Source organism: Excalfactoria chinensis, chromosome 10 (assembly GCF_039878825.1).
Source record: "Excalfactoria chinensis isolate bCotChi1 chromosome 10, bCotChi1.hap2, whole genome shotgun sequence".
NCBI classification, from domain to species: Eukaryota; Metazoa; Chordata; class Aves; order Galliformes; family Phasianidae; genus Excalfactoria; species Excalfactoria chinensis.
This window is the reverse complement of record NC_092834.1, coordinates 10,380,372-10,402,237: the sequence shown is the minus strand read 5'-3', so window position 1 is coordinate 10,402,237 and position 21,866 is coordinate 10,380,372. Positions and strand designations below refer to the sequence as shown.

At 38.1% G+C, this 21,866-nt stretch overlaps 1 protein-coding gene across 10 annotated transcripts in view; it reads left to right on the top strand.

Moving 5' to 3' along the window:
- The window catches only part of SEMA6D (semaphorin 6D), a 589,434-nt gene that overhangs the window by 229,057 nt on the left and 338,511 nt on the right, over nt 1-21,866 (top strand). For all 10 annotated transcript variants that reach the window (XM_072345109.1, XM_072345121.1, XM_072345119.1 and 7 more), the window contains one exon: nt 16,695-18,855. The gene's annotated coding sequence lies outside the window, so the exon portion shown is untranslated. The remainder of the gene's footprint in view (nt 1-16,694; nt 18,856-21,866) is intronic.

Sequence of the window (21,866 nt, the reverse complement as noted above, 5' to 3'; positions counted from 1 at the left end):
CAGACTGAAAAAATAACAGCTAAAAGCTGTGCCACTCATGAGAAGTTATCCAGAGGCTGGCTGTCTAAAAAAAATTCATGCAACTATATTTTTGTTCCAGACTGCCTTAAATTATAAGAGAATAATGTGATTAGGAGGCAACTTGTTGTCTAATGTAGTTGATCTTGCTACATTTTGTGCTTTGACATAGTGTCTGTATGATCAGATAGGACAGCTGGAGCTCGATTAGATTAGACATTCCAGGAGTGTTAAGCAGAACCAAGTCCATTCCAGACAGAGATCTTGAAAACTCAAGGGCAGACTGTGCCAAGTTCACCTTCCCACCTCCAAACATTAGGAGATACTCTGTGAAGGAGAGAGAACAAGCAGAAGGTCTGCTTTCCCTGCTCTTATGCTATGACATCCTCCATGTTAAGGACCATTTTAGCTGTGACACCAAAAGTTTCTCCTTTGCCTCATTGCAGAAAGAGACCTTTGGTGCTCTTAAACCAACTATATAGTAATGATTTGAGGTTACTAAATTAAAAATCACTAAAAATAGCTTTAAACTTGATAGCAACACATGAAAGGTTCTGGAAATATTTAGGCAGTTGTAACTCAAAGAAACCATCAGTTACTCTGTACTCTACATGGAGCTGCAGTGGCTTTTGGTAACCTTGGGAGGCAGAGGACATAAAATAGCTGCCACTTGGCTGTGGCCTGGAGTTCCCTAGTAGTCATAGCTGTTCTGAACCCAAGGGCTGATGCCTACATTTAAAATTTGATACATCTTCATTTACCCTAGATGAATTAAAAAAATCAAATGAATTTGTAATTAAAATGATGAAGGGATCCAGAAAGATTATAATCAATGAGGCCAACTGTTTGTTTTTCCTAGTACTGCCTCAGGTGTCAATGTGTGTGTTGATACATGTCAATTTATGTGTAAATACACTCAAACCTAATGAAATAGATTTTACAGCTCTTTAATATAAGGTGAGTGTTTAAACTCTGTGAACATGGCATTTAAGCCTTTAAACTTATCATTTAATTTGTGCTTATAGTGAAGCCTATAGGTTATTTTTTGTAACAGGGCTTGAAAACAAAGGTCTAAGAAATCTCATGGAAAAAAAAATTGTCCAGCATAACTGAAATGTAGCAGCAGTACAGTAGACAACTTACGTAGTCTATTTTGTTCAGATTATAAACTTTCTGAGGCAGAGGGCCTCTGTTTTATTCTTTATATGACAAGTGACATGTGCTTTCTTTCCAGTTATTGTTTCTGTGCTCTAATGCCATTTAAGAATTAAAAAATCACCTAAAATAATGTAGCTGTTAGAATTTGCCAAGTAATAGAAAAAGCAGCTACCAAAATTTTTTGTATGATTACACATATGTTCCCTTTGCTATTTGGAGATGGGGATTTTACAAGGGGTATCATTACATACTTGATTGTGTGGATGAATTTCTGTTATCAAGACAAAAAGCCAAAAAATGCTTTGAGTTTTCTTTAATTTCAAACTCTTACTGTGGAGGAAGATGACTATGTTCTTGCAATATTAAAATGGGAAGTATTTTAAAGTAATACTGTTCAGTTTGGTTCCAAAAAGGAAATTGTCTGTTCTGGAGATAAGAATATACAGTATGTATTGGCTTTCAGAGAATCATTAAATATGCAACTTCCAGAGAGAGATTTGACTGGAACTTAAATCCGTTGCATGCATCAAGAACTGTTCATTATAAACTAATTGAGGAACAATTAATTGGTGTTCAAGGACTTAATTTCTTTCTGTTGTTGTTCTAATTCAGCTATTTCTGTCTGTAGCATAGTACGTAAGAGGGATTGGTCAATGCTTCTAAACCTTTTGTGCAAATAAATTACAGAAATAATTATTGGTTGCACTAAGATTAAGGAGACGTCAGTGTTTCAATTACAAACATTTATTTTTGAGGTTTATAAATCAGTTATAAAAGTTATCTCCAAACACAAGAAATAAATTAAGTAGCAGAAGTTGTCTTAGCTGACAAACGTGTATTTACATCTTTAATGAGCTCAGGAGCCTTAATCAATTTATATTTTTGAAGTGCCTTGGAGGATGGACATTATTAAGTGCGAACTGTTATTTACTTTCTGTTTAATTAATCATGTTAACAATATATATACCATGAGGTCTGTTTCAGCCAATTGTGTGTTAGTTCCCATAGCATTTGGAGATGTCTCCTGGAAATTATTAGAGGTCTGATGATGACTTACTTTGACAAGCATCCTTTTAAGTTGAAAGATGAAGTACTCCTCCTTTGAGGAGGGAAGAATGGGAAGAAAGGATTTCTGTTATGTGTACCCTACATTTGGAAAGCCTTGATTGAAGTCACTTATAGAGGTGTCAGTTTTCTAATTAAGTTAGCTCCTGCCAGGAGCTCTTTCTCCCTTTTACCCCATGTACCTCCAACTGTGTTTCCAGGTGTATTGTTAGCCTTGGTCTGAGGTTGACATGTTCAGTCTTGCTATGGTATTAGCTGATTTAAGGAGCTAAACGTGACAGGAAAGCTTTCAATTTTTGGATGCCAGGATTTAGTTAACTACCTGAAATGGCTCACAGTGATGCCAAACAAGTACTGGAGCAGTCAGATGAACAGGAGAGGGGTGAATGTAGATTAGTTTAGTTCTAATGTCAGAATTTACTGGGAGCTGGGCATAATCCCTGTATATTTGGTGAGGGAAGCCAGAATTTTCCGCAAATTAGGCAGGCCTCAGATTGATTCTAAGTCCCCTTCACTACCAGAGATTAAAAAACAAGATGAAAATACCTTTAACATAGACTTCGCTATTTAGTGCCTAGAGTTAGACCATTTTAAGCTAGGATAAACCCAGCTTTGCCTAAATGAAAGGTATGTATTTTCCCCCCCTTTTTTTTTACTTTGTTGTTTTGCTGGGACTTTTTTAGGATTTAAGTTAAAGAGGCATAAGGCCATTTCTCTTGGATTTTAAAGCCAAATATAAAAAATGTTTATCAAGTTTTGTTTGAAAGCTATTTAAACATCTGAATGAAAGGCGGAAGATGTGTCATTATTTAGCACTCCTTGGAGAAAATCCAAACTCTAATTGCACTTTACTTTTTACTTTTTTACATAAGAATGAATTTGAATGAAAGTGAGTCAGTCCTGTGGTGCTTATTCAATCCCCACCTTACTGCCTGTGAAAAAGTATACTGGTGCAGTCAAACTCAGCCAGACATAACTCTCGTCAATTGAGACATCTCTTTTGAATTCTACCTGATTTTCTCTTCTTTTGAGAATAAATTAAAAGCAAGTTTAAAAGTAGCAGTGACAGTTTTCATATTTATCTGAGACGCTCTGACTATGAATGCCACACTACCTATTAACAAACTATAATCAAGAAAGTTCTCTGGGTAATATGTAGGCAAATTGACTTTCTTTCAGTGAATCCAGTGTTTCTCTCTGAGATTTTTTGTCCAGATAATGTGTGCACACTGGGCTCGACATGGTTCTTCTGAGTATGCTGGACATGCTGCTTGTGTGCATGCACAGAAAAATTATTGTGTTTCCAAAGAACTACCTTTGTTCTCTACAGTCCCTCTGTGCCTTGGCTAACTCTCCAGTATCCCCAGATTCCACAACAGCCAAGTTTGCTTTTTCTTTTCAGAAGGGAGTTCTGCAGAAACCCAGGCCTAGTTATCATTTTTTTATGGCTAATGAGAGAAGAACCTGTTCTCTTTTTTTTTTTTTTTTTTTTTTTTTTTTCTTCTAGCATCACTTATACTTTTGGCAGTTTCCATGGGAAAACTGATGGCTGAATATGTCTTAATTTATGCAGCACTTATTTGATGTACTCTGTGTGTATAATGTCAGGAACTCTTCACCAGCTGAGTAAGAAGTACTTGATGTTGTTAGATGTTGTTTTATTCCCAGGCCTGTTGTTACCAGATTTCCTCTTCCTTCCTACAAAATATAGATTTTCTACAGTTTTCATGTCCTCTGACGTATGTTTCCTGAAACAGTTGATATCGATCGTTATATGCAGATGTGAAAGTAGGGATGGAAGGACTGGGCTGTAAATTGGATTTCTGTAATGGTGAGCCTGCTTGTTTAGTGCACTGGCCAATAAAACTTTGGCCAAAATTTAGGCAGAGTGTAGGAACTGTGAGTATGGGCTGGAGTCAAAATCTGTGTGTTTCATTGCATTGGATTCTAAATGTATATAAACTTGTGAATATCTGCATCTGGCATTTTAATTAATATAAAGAGGGTTTTATATCTTATGAAGAGCAAAGTTCTCCTTTCTGAAGGTACTCTGCAGCCCCAATTATACTGCATTTGAATTTCTTACACTTAATTGCCTTAGTTTTTTTTACACTTCTTGCCTTAATTTAAAACAAAGCAGTATGATGATTTATTGTTAAAGCTCTAAGTTGTACACAGACACTGACAGTGACCTTTACCGTAAAAAAAAAACAAACAAAAAAAGAACAGAAAAGATTCTTTTGTTTATTTTGATATCTTCACTCATTACAGACTGCAAAAAAACATTCCAAGATGCACCCACACCAACAGGTATTTTACAAAGACATCTGCATATTGTCTGATTACAGTGTGTCTTGCATAAATTTGGGTTCAAATTGTATGAGGCTTATTGAGCATCAATAGGTATAGATTAAACATATATTTTTTAGGGGTTTTTTTTGCATGATTTCTTTAGGATTTTTTCTAGTTGCTCTAATTGCTTTAAAACTGACAGTCTCGTTCTTTTTTTTTTTTTTTTTTCCTTTTCAGAAGCTTCCTCACTATTAAAACTTACTTTTAAACTTGAATAATTCCTTAAGATTTATATAAAAATGAGTTTTTTTCAATCCATGTACAACTTAGTATTTTCTTCACCTGAAAATGAAACCATGAAATAATGCTTTGTTATTTATTTATTTATTTATTTTTAATATTAACGTAATGCACACTACAAAGCTACAGTGCTTTTATTAGCTATCAATGTATTGTTTGATTCATCTACACGCAGAGATGGGGTAGTGGTATTGGGCTACTTGGATTTTCCATGTTACATTGCTTCGTTGCTGACTATATACAAGTTTAAAAGAATCAAGCTAATAAAATTAGCGCATTGCTACGTGTATGTGATTACCTCTTCCTTGTCAGTGACTTGACCCCAGAGTTAATGTCATTTATTTCAAGATGAGAGAATGCCGCATCATCCTTAAAGATAATTTTTTCTTTCATCTTTGAGAATGAGTACAGCAAGGTCTTGTTCAGTCTGGGTAGTATGTGGATTTTCTCCTGTGGCATGCTGTCTGAACAGCATAATGGATGATTGTAGCAAGTGGATGATCTTAAAGGTGTCTTCTTTGTTAAAGCCATTAGCAGCTGAATAGTAACAGTAAGAAGGGCTAGGGATTCTGTTCTCTGGGCACTTGTTTTCCTTATTTTTCTCTCTTAGTGACTGCAAGTTTTTAAGACAAAGAGCACAACAGATCAAGCAATAAATATTTGTAAAGAAAAGAAAGAAAAGATTAGGAGAGTTATGTTAGAGCTAGAGATCAAGAATTTCTGAAAGTCACTGAAATTGAATATTTAGGTCTTGGACACCAGAATTCACTGTACAGCTTTGAAGCTGCTTTCATACTTCTCAGTGCTCCCCGTTCTGAAAGTTTCTTTAAGGTCTCTGTTTTGATGGTTACTAAAATATTATTAATGTCCATGCCAGAGAAAAGTTAGGCAACGTAGCGTAGTTATAAAACATTATTAACTATTAGTCATGGCTGAAATGCTAAGAAGCTGCAATAATAGAACACAGGAATGACATAAAGATGCATGTGAGTCTTGTCCAGGTAAAGGACATAGCGTTCCTTTTTGTATAATCTAAGAGAAAACATTTCCTCTCATAGTGCACTTCTTTCCGTGCCTCTTTCCCCGCAAAGTGTAAGGATCAGTACTGTGTTAGCAGAAGAACAAAGACTTTTACCTAGCTGTGAAAGTAGATGGAGAAGTGTCAATATGAGAATAGAGTCACTCAGTCTGGGCAGCAGTAGGGCACAGCAGATGATTTTGTCCCTGGCATTGTCTAACCAAACACAGATCCCCAATCTAGGAACAGACTTACTGCATCTTCTTCAGCTTTCCATCCTGTTTCCATCCTGCTTCTTTTTTTCCTGTCTTTGAAGGGGAGTTGTTTACTAGTGTGTATAATCATAGCTTTGTTTTACTGTGGTATAGCTGTCAAGCTACAGACCAGCAAGACTCCAGAAAAATCCCAAAAGGCCAACCAGAGCATTCAAGCAAATAATCAACAATGATAAATTTAGCATGAAACATTTTGCCATGTAAACTGCAAACTGAGAACAAAGGATTTCTCCAACTATGATAGAAAGGACTAACAACCCCACACCTACTAATTATCTGTAAAAATGAGGGTTGGGGTTGTTAGCAGGATTAATTACTTCGCAACTGCTGAAAATTATGGTGATTTTGAGAAAGTATTATTCAAGGAAAATGTCTGGTTTTGTTTTGCCAAAAATAGCACAGCTAATACTTGGCTGTGTTTTTGAGCAAAATGGATTTATCAATATTGATTGATTGCTGAAGGAGCTGAACTTGCTACACAAGCACTATGGCTGCCTGATGCAGTAAAAGCCTTTAAGATATGTGAAGATATCAAAGTGCCTGTCTTTTCTCCACTAGTTTCGTATACTTGTGTATGGACTCCTGACAAAGAGCTGGTCTTCTGGCTACACAGATATGGTGAAAATGTGTTTCCTGAAAATGTGTTAATGTAGGGAACACAGCCAATGGAGGTGAGCAGTGAGAATATTGCAGAGGTTTGCTTGCCAGGGCAGGTTTTCTATGGGGGCTGATAATGTTGTGGGCCTACATTCTGTTCTTACACGTGATAGGATTTTTTTGGAGATCATGGAAAAAATAGAGATGGTATTAATGGTGTTAGTGTCATAAACATCAGCATCAGTGGAAATGAATCATGGTCAACCCTTTTACTCACTAGAATATGCAGCTTTTCCAGAATGTATTTTGTTTTTCTACTTGAGGCAAACAGGAAATACAGGACTGCAAGTGCTTCAGGTCTTCATGGGCCTGCTCTTATGGAGAGGGCGCTCACCCAGAAGTGTTTTTTTCTGCAAAAATTGTGTCATTGATGATTATCACATACTTATTCCAATTGCTTTTGGGAAAGATTTGTGCAAAAAGTGCTCAGTCCTTTCTATTGTAGGTAGTTGTTATTACACAATGAACTTAGCCTTGGATACTTAGTAAAGGTGTATTTTAAAAACCAGTGAAATTTGAAGAAGACAACAAGACTGAACATTCATAGCTCCCTCAGCTACAGTCTTGAAAAAAGTCAACAATATATCTTTATATTACCCTGTAAAATACTGCCTTTGAGACAGACATCTTCATCACACACAGACTGCAGTATATTAGACAGCACACTGAATTCTGCATTAATGACTTTCAAATAGTTCTCACAACTCATGATATTGCGTGAGCTGAGGGAACAGTTTTCTGTGAGGCTTACTGCCAAATCTTTCACTTTTGTTATTCTCTTATGAAACTGTGGCAATTTAGCAAAAGCCTGGACTAAAAGCTCACATTTTATGTACTCAAGAAGAGAAAAAAAATCAGTGCACGAGCAGGCAGGGAAAGGCTGAAATGCGGGTAGTCTGAAAGGGGTCTACTTGCAAACGCATTTGATCAGTTTGGCTAAGTACCCAGAAGTAAGAAAGCTTATCTGATCCATTTAGACTTCTTGATGATGAAAACCTTTCCTAAAAACACAGAGGATTTCTGGGCCTTCAAGATTCAGTCATTCACAAAACAATGCAAGAAGCACTTATGATTTCATATTGCATATGTTTTACCTGTCTGCAGACAAATAAAAAAAAACAAGAACACTGAACAGTTCTCAATGAGGAACCTTTTCTGAAATCCCTCATATTTTAGATCATGTCTAATGACACGAATGAAGTAATTCTCTTCCTGCATTGATACAGATGGTTGATCCCTGTTGAAAGTGCTTGCTCACAGTTCCCCACTTCTGTAAGACAGACATGGAAATGATGTCAGGGACCAAATTCCAACCAGATGTAAAGGGGTGAAATTTTACTGAGATGCATAGTATTCTACTCCAGAGGTTTTCTGGGGCCTTTTACAGATGTAAATGAAGTGCCATTTCGGATTGCACTTTACAAATGTTTTGTAAAAGAACTGGAATTGGTATGAAGCTTCATTATTGAGGCAAAATATTTCATGCTGTGATAATCCAGCTCCTCAGATTAAATTAAGAAATTGTAAAATAAATGCAAGACTTTTTCCTAATTGAATGGGAAACAATGCCTTTTCTTCCTAAAGGCTATCAGTGATGAGTTTCTTGACTGTGGGATGTTCCCTGATCTGTTTAACTCCTATGCTCACTGTCCGATAAGTCCTTTATTTATGAATACAAGTGTGTTTTGGCATCCTGTCATTGTCCCTAGGCGTATTTAGTCTTTTGCATTTCAACTTCCAATATTTACTGCGTTGTTTATTTAAAGACTTTTCAAAATAGGTTGTTTAGTGAATAAATAAGCATCATAGTGACCGCACCCAAAGTGCACTCCCAGAAGAATTACTGATTTTAACTGTAATGTTTGTAGTGTGGGGAATTCTTTGCTATCTCGGCTGTGTGACAAAACAGAATGAACTCTTTAACTGATAAAGATTCTGGTGTGCAGCAGGATAGAAAATAATGGGAAATATATTCATTCTCACATGGTACTCTCCTCTCCACCATCACCTGCCACACTGAAGAGATCTTGGTAAACAACAAGACTGAAGCATCCAGAGTTATTGTTACATTTTCACCTTTCAAAGCAAAGTTCAAGCCAGATTGCTAACATAAAGAGCTTATAAAAAATGACTCCTCGCATTGTGTCCCAAAATATATGTAGTTAATACCTTCTGTAAATTTCCCAGATTAGATTTGTATGTGTACCTTTAAGTTAAAGAAGTATCTGAGCTACTTTTTGCTTATCAAAACCAAAGCAAGGCTCTTTTTGCAGTTCAGCCACCTCTCATCAGTGAAAGTTTAAAGGGCTTTTGAAAGACTGAACAAAGCGCATGTGGCTAAGACGGAGCACTTGTCAACTCCAGGGAGTAATCCAACAGTCACAAGCCAGAGTCAATCTGTTCCTTGCGTGACGGCACAGATACAGCCGCAAGCAAAGGCCATTCAATTTACTGAGAAATGTGGAGTCAGCTATGACCAGTTTCGGGGAAATGCAATTCTTTGTGTTTGAGGTACCTGCTAAAAAGAACTTCTGCCATGGCCATATTTAATGCTCCAGATGGCATAGTTTCTCATGAAACAGTCTTGCTGCAAGCCTTCTACATTCATCTCACAACATATTGCTGCCTTATATGTTTCCTGCAGTAATGTTTTCCTCTTTCAGCAAAATGGAATTTTAAAATTATGCTGAAAGTATTGACAAAGAAAACATAGACAAATATTTCCTATGCTTAATTGCATACAAAAAAAGTGTTACCAAGAACAAATTGCAGGGACGGAGAGTCTGGATTTAGACTTCCCAGAGCCTGGATTGCTGGCTCTCTTTAATATCGTATACTTCCTCCTGGGGCACATACATTATCATTTACTGTAATAGTTTTACCACTTAGCCTTGCTCAGTGCAGTAGCTGTGAATACTTCAGTGCTTTGCTCTGTTTTCATGGCTCAGAAAGCATTCAGACACTACTCTGGAGATAGAATGGCCTGTTCTGTGATGCAAATAAAATTTCAGACTAAATGATTAATGTTTGTCAGAGTTATGAGGGCTGCTCCTAAAGTAGTACCTCCTGTTTTATTATGTTGGCCCGCAACATAGTGGCGGGTGTTGGTGGAATGGAAGAAGAGGTAGAACCTTCCCAAAATATTGTTACATTTTGTTGCTGCATGACAGATAGCAACAGAGGGTCAGGCTGGTAAAATGGCATCTGAAATGTGTATGAAGCAAAGGTGTGGAACTGAATTCCTGCGTGCAGGGAAAAAACAAAAAAAAATACAACAGTCATTGACATTCATCAATACTTGTTCAGTGTTTATGGAGATCAAATAGTGGATGTGAGGACAGTGAGGTTGTGAGTGATGTGTTTCAACAGCTCTTTCCCACCTCTGGGAAATTCTGCTATTAAAATACATGTAAAAGGACTTTAAAAGCAGCCACCTGTATCTGGCTCTTTTGCCCATTCCAGAGTGGGTCAGCAGGGTTAACTGAGCAGCAACAGTGTGCAAGGATTGCAAAGAACTTTTATTTAGGAATTGCTCTGAATCAAGCTTTAAAACTCATATATTCACATCAAAATATCTACCTTCTAATTCCTAGAGTACTTGATGAGACAAAAGCATGTGTTTTTAAATGAATTATGGCTAGAAAAGCAGCTACTAAACAGAAGCAGTTGTCACACATTTAAAAAGATAGAGGCAGACTTATTCTTTGCTGTAAATGCTCATTCAGTGAAGTTGAAAACACAAAGATAAGTACTGTGACTGTGGCATAAATGAAGGTGGCCTAAACATCATTAGTAATATGTAGGGAAAGATGTGTAAAATTTCAACTACAAATAGAAAATGTATGTTTCATACAAGGCTATTCATACAAGGCTACGTAAATGAATGGGAAGCTGTAGTGCTGTGAATGAGCCTGTCTGTGACTAGTCAGAGGAAGTTAATCCCCCAAATCCAGGGATATTGTAGTTTAAAAATAAGCCTTCCAAAGTCTTGCTGCTAATGGCATAGCCTAGACAGAGCACTTAGCTCTTCTGGCTCTTCTTGATAATTCACCTCCAGAGCAATATTATAGATCAGTCACTCTGAATCAATAATATTTGCATACACTTATGTGTAGTCCTTGCTAAGAAGGGTAAGCCAGAGCTAATCAAGCTAAAACATCATTTGTACGTTTGGCAGCTCTCTACTAACTTTCAACAGCACAGTACATTAAAGTATAAGGATCAAAAGATCTAGAACTGACATAGTGAGGACAGCTGATCTTTAAATGGAACAGCTATAAAAGTCAAGTGCCTTGTGAAAGCATATGGGTTTCTACAAAGCCAAATGACAGATTTTGCTAATATGCAATAGCAGGCAATAAATTACCAACAACTAGCAGATAGTTCTCAGATCTCTCTGGTTAACAGCATCTGAACACCTCCCATGTGTTTAAAAATCAAAATAATTCTTTTTCAGAACCTGTAGGAACAGCATGATGGATGTCTATTGTTGGTTTGTTTGTAAATCGGGCAGGATTGCCCTCTATGCAAATCAAGATTTGTTAGTCTCTGTAGAGATTATTTTTCAGGTCAGCATGATTTATTTTTTTTTCCACATTAAGGGTACAAATGAGACGTGAATCTAGTTGGGGAAGCCCTCCTGGTGAGTCACGAGGCTTAGGAAGGGTACCCTTGCTTTCTAAACTTCTTCTGAGAGAGGAGTCTAAGAAGCTCCTTGTGGTAAGGGCTATGTTTGAGAAGTGGTTAATGGAGTAGAGCACCCATCTGTAACTATTAACTACAACAGAAAAAGACAATGTAGTAGTGCATATGTTCATATTTTGGTGTTCTGTGATTCTGGATAGGCAATCTATCATCACATGTACGCCCCATCCAAACCTGCCTGCCTCAGTAGTATTTACAGAATAATGCTTCAGCATTTAAACACACACACAAAAAATTTACATTTTCACCATGTATGCATATGGCTTTTACTTATGGATACAATAGCCATTTATAATAAATGATGCATATGCGAAGGTGGAGAAATCTGGTGGGAGAAGAAAATCTGCCTTTATTAGTATGTATAACAATTCTCTGACCATTTTCTGGTTTTTAATATGAAGCACAATAATAGCAATGATTACAAATCTCAAGAAAGCCTTTTTTCATTAGGGAGATGAGGAAAGAGAGACAGAAAACTCAGATCTTTTGCCAGCATTCACCACAATCTTCAACTAATCTGATCTGGGGAAAAATCCAAAATTAATACTGTCAAACTGAGCAGCAGATGTTAAAAAAGAATCAGGCACTGCAAGAAAATTGATGTGCCAATGAAAATTAGACAGACAGAAAATTCTCACTAAATAAAACCCAGCAGGTTTTAGAGATTCAAAACAACAGCAACAACAAAACTTTAGATCACTTAGCCAGATCATGTTTTTTGGTGGTTTCCTTTTTTTGCTAGTTATTTGTTTAGTTGTGTAGTAATAAGAAAAGTTATGTGTGACATTTGAGCTTTCTGTAAGATGTCATTTCTGTATTCTGTATTCACTGAAGGAAAGTTCAGCCAGCTTGGCTTCACTTTAGTTGAGAGATTGTCTACGTTGTCTTCTGGCTTATCAGCACTCATGTCTCCCCAGCATCCACTGTTTGCCTTTGTGTCTGGGTGTCAACAAAAAGGCTTCAGTTTGTTGTTTGCAAGAATATGATGTAAATTTACATTCATCAGAATAATGGGTTTCCATTTTCAGAGGCTAAGCCAATGAACAGCTGAATTTAGAAGCAGACTTGTTTGCTGAATGGCTGCAGCATTAGTCTGTAAGTGGTTATGCACTATGTAGGCACTTTTAGGGTATGGAGTTTATGCTATCCCTACATTGTTCAGTCAAGAGCCCAAATATTGGAATCGTGTCTGCAGATTTTAGGATTCTTTTGCCAGCTACAGCTGCTGAGCCTTTCTTTTAAGTTGTCAAAACAGATGTGATTAGGTCAAACATTATTCAGCCAAAAGCTTCACAAACATAATCATTTGAAAACCAAAAAAAGACTAATCTTCTGTGTCTTCTAACTCATCTCGTGTTTTCTCTCAGATAACAGCTGCTGCTTTAAGTTGCACAGCATTATTATTTTTGTTTCCCTGGTTTGACTCATTTCTCTTGGAAATAGATCTCTTAGCTTGTTTTTGGCAAACAGCAAATTTTGGCCCAACTGGATTTTTCTCTCATTCTCTCACACATACTTTGCTTCCATTCCTGTTTTTCCAGCCTTTTAGCTTTTTCTTTCCTCTGCCATACTTGCTACAAGCACTGAGGGCTTGTGCGCCAAGCATCAGGCAGTATCCCTGGGCTAACTCTTCTGGTACCAGTGCACTGACTCTGTTAACATGTTAACAAAAAATAACAAGTTGAGCAGATTTCTGTGTTCAGGGATATGAAAAAATACTCAAAAATAAGAGTAAATATTATTTCACTCTGTTTTTGTGTGTGTGCCTGCATGTGTTAAAACTGGAACTATAGTTAATGTTACTGGCTTTGGACTGAAGAAATGTATATGTCCTTCACAATTCTACTTTGCCTAGTTTTTCTTTGGAGGGTTCATCAGTGGTGAATTGAGGATAATAGTTGTTCTTTTCCTGATTTCTGTGGATGGCAACTCTGATGAATGGAGCAGCACATACTTCTTGGCTGCTTTGCTTCCTCTTAATCAAGACCTGTGGGCTGGGCTTGTGGACCTTGAGGCCAGGTGTGGAGCACCTGCAGGCTGCTCTGATGTTTGCTAATGCCTATGTTTAGAGTAACTGTACTCAACAGAACTCTAAGGAGCAAGCAGAAACCAATCCAGAGCTCACAGGAGGTCAGACAAAGGGTCACAGGAATTCTTCTTGATTCTCATCCCTCCCTCTGGCGCTGAGTAGAAGCTTAGGTAAACACAGCAGATTTCATTACAAGGCTGAAGTAGCTCAATTTGTCTCATAACAACAATAAAATCAGTAACTGTATTTTGACTTTTAAAAAGTGAATCTCATCTCACTTCCCCAGATGTTTGTTTGCTGCAAAATTTTAGGTTTGTATCTGAGTTATTTCTTTTATATGACCCTGGATGTAAAAACAAGCAATCTCAGAGCAGCTGTAAATACCCACAGTGGTACACAGTTCTAGGTGAGTCTTAGTGAGTGGTCTTTGCCAGACAATCAGGTTCTGAAGTTACTGTCAGGCTTGGAGGAGGTGGCAAGGTGAGTGGATGGTATCAATAAATTCTCTATTCTCAGTGTAACATTAATTGTTATTGGATGCTTTTCTGAATTGATTGCAGCCTTGTGGAGCTGCTGGATAAGTTAATGGATTTGAGGGGGTAAGAGTAATACAAGGGCTGGCAGGGTGGGAGCGGTTTTGATGTATCCAACTTGATATAATGGTAATGTTTTTCCCACTCTGAGATTCAGTCTACTGAATCCTGGACTGAAAAAAGCACATATTTTGTTTAAAGTGTTGCTTTGTGTTAAGCACATACTGAACTATTTTCCCAAACTGGTACTTCTATCAGGTTTTATTAGCACTCTTAGCACCCTGAATAAGATTGGGGTAAAGAAAGGAAGCAAAATTTCTCTGATGAATATGTCAGCTAAATGACTTTCTTTTTCCCTGAAGAAGGTTCTAATGTTGTTGGGGTTTTTTTGAGATCTGCAGAGGAACTGAAGTGATACACGAGCACTTAGCAATAAACATTTTTAATGGAGACCCCTATCCCCAGCTTAATTTCTGCCCTCAGTCATATCACATTAATCAATACTAGTGATGTTCCTAGTGGTTTCATTGCACTCTGTGAACATCTTTGCTGCTTGGAATTACAGAAATGTGTCTTGAGTGTATTTTGATACTCAGATTTAATAACAAGGGATCCAATATTGATTTTAAAGGGAAATTGTTTGTGTATGCATGCACACATCTGTCTTTTCATGTGCTCCAGTTTTCCTGTGCACTGAATAGTCATGGTTCAATCCAGCACTGTGACTGCTACAATACTGAAAAATTGAACATCAGAAATAGAACAAACCCTGATAATAGTAATTAGAGGAAAGCGCTTAACTGATTAATATGACCTTGCTTCACTGCAGATTTTATACAATTCCTCAGATGTTATTTTTTTTCTGGGGCTACTCACACATGTGAAATTTTGGCAGTGTGAGTATTGACAAAATTTTAAGCTGTTAACACTGTCTGTCAAATGTTATTTTTCTGTGTTTGGATATGTACAGGTCTTAAATCTGAGCTTCCAAAATAAATATTAGTAGTTATTCACAATTCCTTTTCTGGTTGAAGAGTATCCAGATGCAAAGCAGGTAAGTGTAGCTTTAAACAGGCAAATGACATCGGCAGATTTACAATGGACTTCCATCAGTAATATTTGCAGTTATTCAAGACTGCACAGCTCAATCTGATTTTCAGTGCATTTACTACTTCACCATGACTAAGAAGGAGATGTAGGCTCTATACACACCCATTTCAAGCCTTATTTTATTTTATTTTATTTTATTTTATTTTATTTTATTTTATTTTATTTTATTTTATTTTATTTTATTTTTTGTAGGGCTAACATGGGCCTTCAAGGCTCTGCTGAGAGTTTAGCCCCTAGGAATAGTATTTAAATGTTATTTTGCATTCATTGCTTTCTTCCCACTGGCACAGAGAGTGGCTCCAGAGTGGAGGAATTGGGCTGTGCATGGTCTTAACTATTAGCTGGACTTCATCAAAATACAAATGAAAATTAATTAAAACAAATATTCTAGAAGCAATTTCATCACTATATTTAACTATTTTAAGAGTTTTTTTTCTTTTCAAACCATGCATCTAACAGCAAATACAAGCCAAATAATAGAAATGTTTACAAGTATGTGTACATATTCATTATTTGTGGTTCAAGAAAAAACGTGCTTCTGACATTCCCTGAAAATTCAGCCTAATTATTTCACAGGCTGATGAGTTGCACTGTTCAAGGAAAGGTTAGGTGTTCTTGAGTTTAGAGGTAGCCAAATTAGGAAGAAAATTAATGTGTCAGGTGAACTTTAATTATTAATGGTTCATAAATTTCCAGACAGTAAACACACCCTTTATTTTTAAAGAGAATAGAGTATTCCTTGGCATATGGGTTCTGAAGTCTCTCATATGTTCTTAAGGTAACTTTTCTTTAAACAACACACTGTTATTGGGATGCTTTTATGTAGTATTCCAAAATCCTGTTCATCGACACTTACCAGGTCAACACACCCTTTGAAGAGGTCAGAAAATATCACTGTCTTTCTTCTCCCAGTCTGTGATGACATGGGAGCAGACAAGGAGAACTGTTCTGAAGCTGATGATCTTTCGCAGTGGTACGGCCTTAGACCTTCTGCTTTCAATGGAGGTTAATAGAAACCTTTTCCTTCAAGTAACTTACTTTTTATGTGATTATTTTTTTTTGTTGTTGTTGTTACTTTTTAATAACAAAAACAGACATCTGAAAACCATATCCACATAAATTACTACAGACCGTTACTATGGAAAGTACTTAAAATAAAGCATGGATAACTATTTTTATAGTATTATCATACATTTATTAAACATACCTCCAGTTACCAAACCTTTCAATGATTTTTCCCAGCCATAATCTTTCAGCAGAAAGGACTGTAGCCATAACATATGTACCTCCATTCTAAGTATGAAGTATGTGTATTCAGTTTTAAAACTATTTTTAATATGATTGCACAATTAGTGAGTAAGTTTTTGAAGCATGTTGGAGTTTGCAGTAATATAATGAGTAAGAAGGATTTATAAGTTGGCTATATTCAATGTTCATAAAAATTAAAAAAAATCTTATTAAATTTTAGCAGATCTTCTACTTTGAAGATGGAGTGTTTTCTTGACTGATACTTTAATGTGTATCTTTGTACACAGACCAAGAAGATGAGATGAACTCATGGACTTTTGGATAATACACAGCAGAGACAGTTTACCATGGAAGCAACTTGTGCCACTTTGGATAACACACACTGAGGAAGATATAACCATTTTTGGTGTCCCAGGTAACACTTGTCCTGTATTTGCTGCCATCGTGTTATGTCAGTTGCAGGAGCTGCACATAAGAGAGGACTGACTATATTTGCCCATGCTGGTGGCCTTCCAGGGGAACCTAAAATCACAGGAGGAATGAGTGCCTCCGGGGCAGGACAGAACCAGCCTGTTGATGTGGCCATGCGCCTGGTGACACAAGGCTCCCTGAGAGCTGATCTCACAGAATAACAATTTATTGTAAGCTGTAAAAATAGAGAAAATAATGTCTTCTCCACAACTCCAGTGAATGGCAAAAGGACTAACATGATTCTCGCAAGTGAATTTAAGGTTAGACATAGAGAAATGTGTTCCAGTAATAAAGGTAGATCATGAAAAGTGATTACCTGAGGATGTTGCAGAGAAGAGAACATTGGAGGTTTTTAGATACACAAACTACTCACAGTTGTGTCAATGAAGAGATGGATGATCCTGTGATTTGGCCTGAGACTGGATTAAATCACTCTAAGGGTTTTTTCTGGTTTCTGTTCTGTGAGTTCTGGCTCAAGAAGTACAAGCTGTGTTATGCCATTTGGCATCAAGGGCACTTCTCTACTCCCTTTTGTCTTCTTCTCTCAGGCTCCACTGAAGTGGCATCTGCTTTGTTGGACAGATGTGTTTATATGCATACATGTAACGGTGAAAAAGATTTGGAACTTCGTGTTGTGAAACATGACTTAAGGAAATTAAGAGGAGAGCAGTATGCGTAATGAGACTGATCGTCAGGAGATGAAACAAATTAATACTGCTTTGCTTGAAACTTGTGTCAGCAGAGCAGATCCAGAGAGCAGTCACTGATCTGCTGCCAACAGTGAAACAGTCCCCAGTTGGGGTCACCTCTTCTCCCCAGCCCCAGCCACATGCAGAAAGGAAAGGATGGCCCTCTCCAGGAGCGAGTGGAATCACACAGCATCTGCTTTCCCACATGCCATCTGGGCTGGGGAAGCACTAATCAGAGGCTGGCACATCATCTGCTCGCAACACATAGAAGGACATCAGCACAGCCCTTCCTTCACCTCGTCAGACCATCCCTGCTCTGTGCTTCCCGCCACCCCTCCTTCCTCACTCACGCAGTCTGTCGCTCTTGAACCCTGCAGCAAGGGATGCCGTGGCATCAGAGGCACTCCTGTTCCATCCATGTAAATCATGGGCTCAGTCTGTGTTCAGCAGAGATGTGGTGAAGGCTAACCTGCATGATCCTGCTGGGTTACCAGGCAGCTCCAGTGCAGGCCCAGCATGGCTCAACCACCCCTGTCAGGTACGACGGCTTCAGGAGTGATTCCCAACACCTCAGGTGATGTTTTTGAGCACAATAAGCTGCAAGATGACACTTCTCTCAGAAGGAGAAACAAATGGCTCTGGCAGGTGATACAAGCTCAGTAAGAGACTCAAAGCCAGCTTCAAGCACGAGTTCACCACATGCTGGACCAAAGCTCTGTTCAATGCGTGCCAGAGCTTTCCTTGGGCAGAGGTGGCCCGGTGCTGAAGCACAGACCTGGTCCTGGGGGCGGGAAAAGCAAAGGGCCCCTCAGCTACTGGTATCTCCCCTCAGGCTGCAGAGAGCTGCTCACCCTCTTCCAGAAGGTTCTTGGCACCCCGTGGGCCTCCCCAGGATGAAGAGATGACTGTCATCACTGCATGCCTATTGCATGGGAAAGGGAGGAGGTCTTTTAATGGTAAGAAGGGAGTTTTGGGCCAAGGACACAATTAAACCTCAGGAGTGGGAGTTTCAGGGAATGACAGAAAGACTGAATCTTCAGCTACTTGAACTGTGTCTGTTCATCCCCACACTGCTCTGCTACATCTTTGACAGTGCCTGTTGTGACCAAATGCCATGGAATCAGATGTCCTTGTAGCTTTTCCACTCCAGCACCCAGCACCCTCATAAGGCCCAAATGCCTCTAAAGACTCAGATGCTGATGAAAACTACTGCTAGAAAGCAAGTCAGATTCTGCTTGCAGTGGCACCACCCACCAGAGGAGATCGGGAAAATTCAAAGTCCAGAAAGGTAAAATTCAAGTTATTAACCTACAGATTTTATTTCTTAGGATGAAGGGGAGCCATGGATTACAACTAATTCACTTCTTTTGCAGCTATGCCCTTGGCAATATAAGTGTCAGCAAACCACCAGTATGAAAACCTACCCCAGTGAGGCTAGGCTGGGGTGTCTCAGGTGTTCATGCAAATTAAAATAATTTAATTCTCAGGGTGATTTTATTATATTGTATTCATTCTATAAGTTATGCATCTTTTACTTCTCCTAGCAAGTCTTGTACGTTTTGTGGGATAAAGAATTTGTCTTGCTATAATCTGAACTGATAGTTACACTTTACCTATTTATACATGGCTTTTGTTCCTGATCTTATTTCCTCATGCCAGGAGAAGTAGTAGGTGTCACGATGGTTAACAGTTTTTATAAATCTCTCTTTTTTTTCAATCCCACAGCATACAATGCCTATGCCTGTGGTGCTGTTCCTCTTCTTTAGGTTCCTTGGTAGCAAAATCTAAGTGATTATTTTTTCTTGATGAGTAGTATTGTCACAGACTATGGAATATTGGAGAGCTCAAACTCCACATTGCAGGTTAAATTCACAGAACAGTTTAGACCAGAAATTGATTAGTATATGGAAAAGCCAAGCATAAAAATATAGGAGAAGGGTGTGTTTGTAGCTCATGTTTCCCAGGTCTTGTGGCTGGAGAGAGGAAGGAGGTCTGTGTCACTCGTGTACGTACTAAGTCTGCAAGTATCTAGAAGTGTATTATCCAGAGACATTTGGCCTTATGCCATCTCTCTGCCACAGCAATTCCCCTCTACCTTTCCATCTATTTTTCCAACCCAGCAAGGAGCTTTTCTTTCATGTGTTTTACTGGTGTCACTTTAATTTTGGTCAACATATTTATCAGTATAACATACCTGTCTTAATGTCTGATGCATTTTATAAGTCTATAAATGGTCTATTGCAAGAAGTAGGGTACTTGTTTGCAGCAGCTTTGTATTTTTGAAGGCATATGCATGAGAAAAAAAATCAGGATAAAATGAAACTAATACTGTTACATTAATCAGTGTTGGTAGACTCTCCTTGTAAATACCCCTAGTAGTGTAATGTAGCTGCAATCCATTAGAGTTCAGCTACACTACTATTATACTAATGTATATTATAGTTAGTGGTGTTGCTGTTTTCTGGCATCGTTTGCTTTCGCAAACTGAGCAAATGTGTCATTTTTTTTCAGTGTCAGTGATCTTTTTCACTTTTTCTCAATTGATCGTTTTCCACTCCAATTGAATGATCTTGCTCCAACTTTTCAACTTTCCCTGTTGGACTGTCAAGATTTTACTTTGTTCTCAGTGAAAAACAAAAAGTCACTGGTACACAAACAATATGTATGAATGCATGTAAAACAAAATACTTGTTTTGCTGCCAGCAGCAAACAAGGGGAGCTGCTGCTGCCTTTGACTTTCTAGTCCAGCTGTGTGTGGTCCATGCATAGTCTAGTAAAGAGCTGCCATCAGATCAAGACATAACTTTCAGACAAGACCACAGTTCACATCTCTACATGGAGAGATACACTGGCTTGGAATTTAGTTGCCTAAATCTGGCCTTTAGCCATGTGAAGTTGCTGAGCCTCCAACTTTTGTCCCAGAAGTACTGATTTTCCCTGGGTCTCATGCCACATCCATCTGCTAGCTGCATCCAGATGTTTTGAAAACTCCAGAACATTTATATGACATTTTCTTAAAGGTGGATTTCCATTCTGTCCATGCTTTGTTATTTTTGACAGAAAACACGCCTAAATAACTTGAGTAATAAATATTTGTTTTTGCATATTTTGCTAAAATGTCCCCTTACCCACCTCTGTAATATTTCTGTCATCATAAGTGCCTATAACTCTTGTTGCTCCTGACTTCAAAGCCCATGGTGCTCCACAGCCCCTTCCTATATCTTTTCTCACTCCCCTGGCATTCTGTTCAGGGAATTGTGCTGCGGGATGTTCTGTGATCTAAATCTGGTAGCACAGAGGAAGAGTATGGCAGGGTCAGTCCTCCTCCATGCCTTACTGAGCAAATAGGCCACTAGAGAAGAGCAGACAAGATACTTGCAGAGACTAGGTAATTTACATCTATCAGGAAGTAGCCAAAGGCAAGTCTGGAATTTGTAGCTTTACTCCTGAGATAGGAATACAGTGTAAAATTTCCTAATACTAAAATAAGTTGTTTAATCCCCTACTCTCCAAAAATGAACTCTGGCTTTAAATTATAAAGCTATCTGAAGGCAGCACTCCTTACTGATAGAATTTGAATCATTAACAGCATTGGCATATTTACTCAACATGTGATTACTGTGCCTTTAAATTTGGCAGAGAAACAGCTGCAGTCCTCAGAGGGTTGTTATGAGGCTGGTTTCAACACTGCTGCCTCTTTTTGGTAAGACGTTTTACTTCTTGCTGTGACGTTGTTTATGTTCAGGACAAAAGTTTGTTTGCTCTCATGTGATAATCCTACAAAGACTTGGCATAGAAGGAAGCAACAACTGAATGAGTTATAATCGTTTGTGTCACTTTCTGAAGGATATAAATCAGCATATATTGCTATTGTGTGTTTCAAGAACAGTGTTGTAAAACAGTCCACTACAGTTATTATTTTGAATCTCTTCTAGAAAATGCCGACTGTGTACGTTGTCTTTTAATCTTTTGCTTCTTCAGTAGTGGACCTCAAATTGATCTGTTGACTAGAAAGTGGATTTAATGTCTGATTTGAAGCATCTGCTTGTTTGACTCTGGAGCAGAGCGGTGATGATTAAAGGTTCTTATCAGTTGGTTGTCAGATGGTTTAAGTGAATTGACATTTTCGGATTACCAGTAGATTTTTGTGTGTACTCCTTGGCACGTAATGGTTGATATCCTTGCTGGCATTTCTCTGGCCAGTCTGACATGCCATGCACCTCTTAACTCACATGTGAGGTATACTGGCAAAGTATGTGTGAGTGGGTATCTGTATTTTAACATGGCTTGTATTTTTTT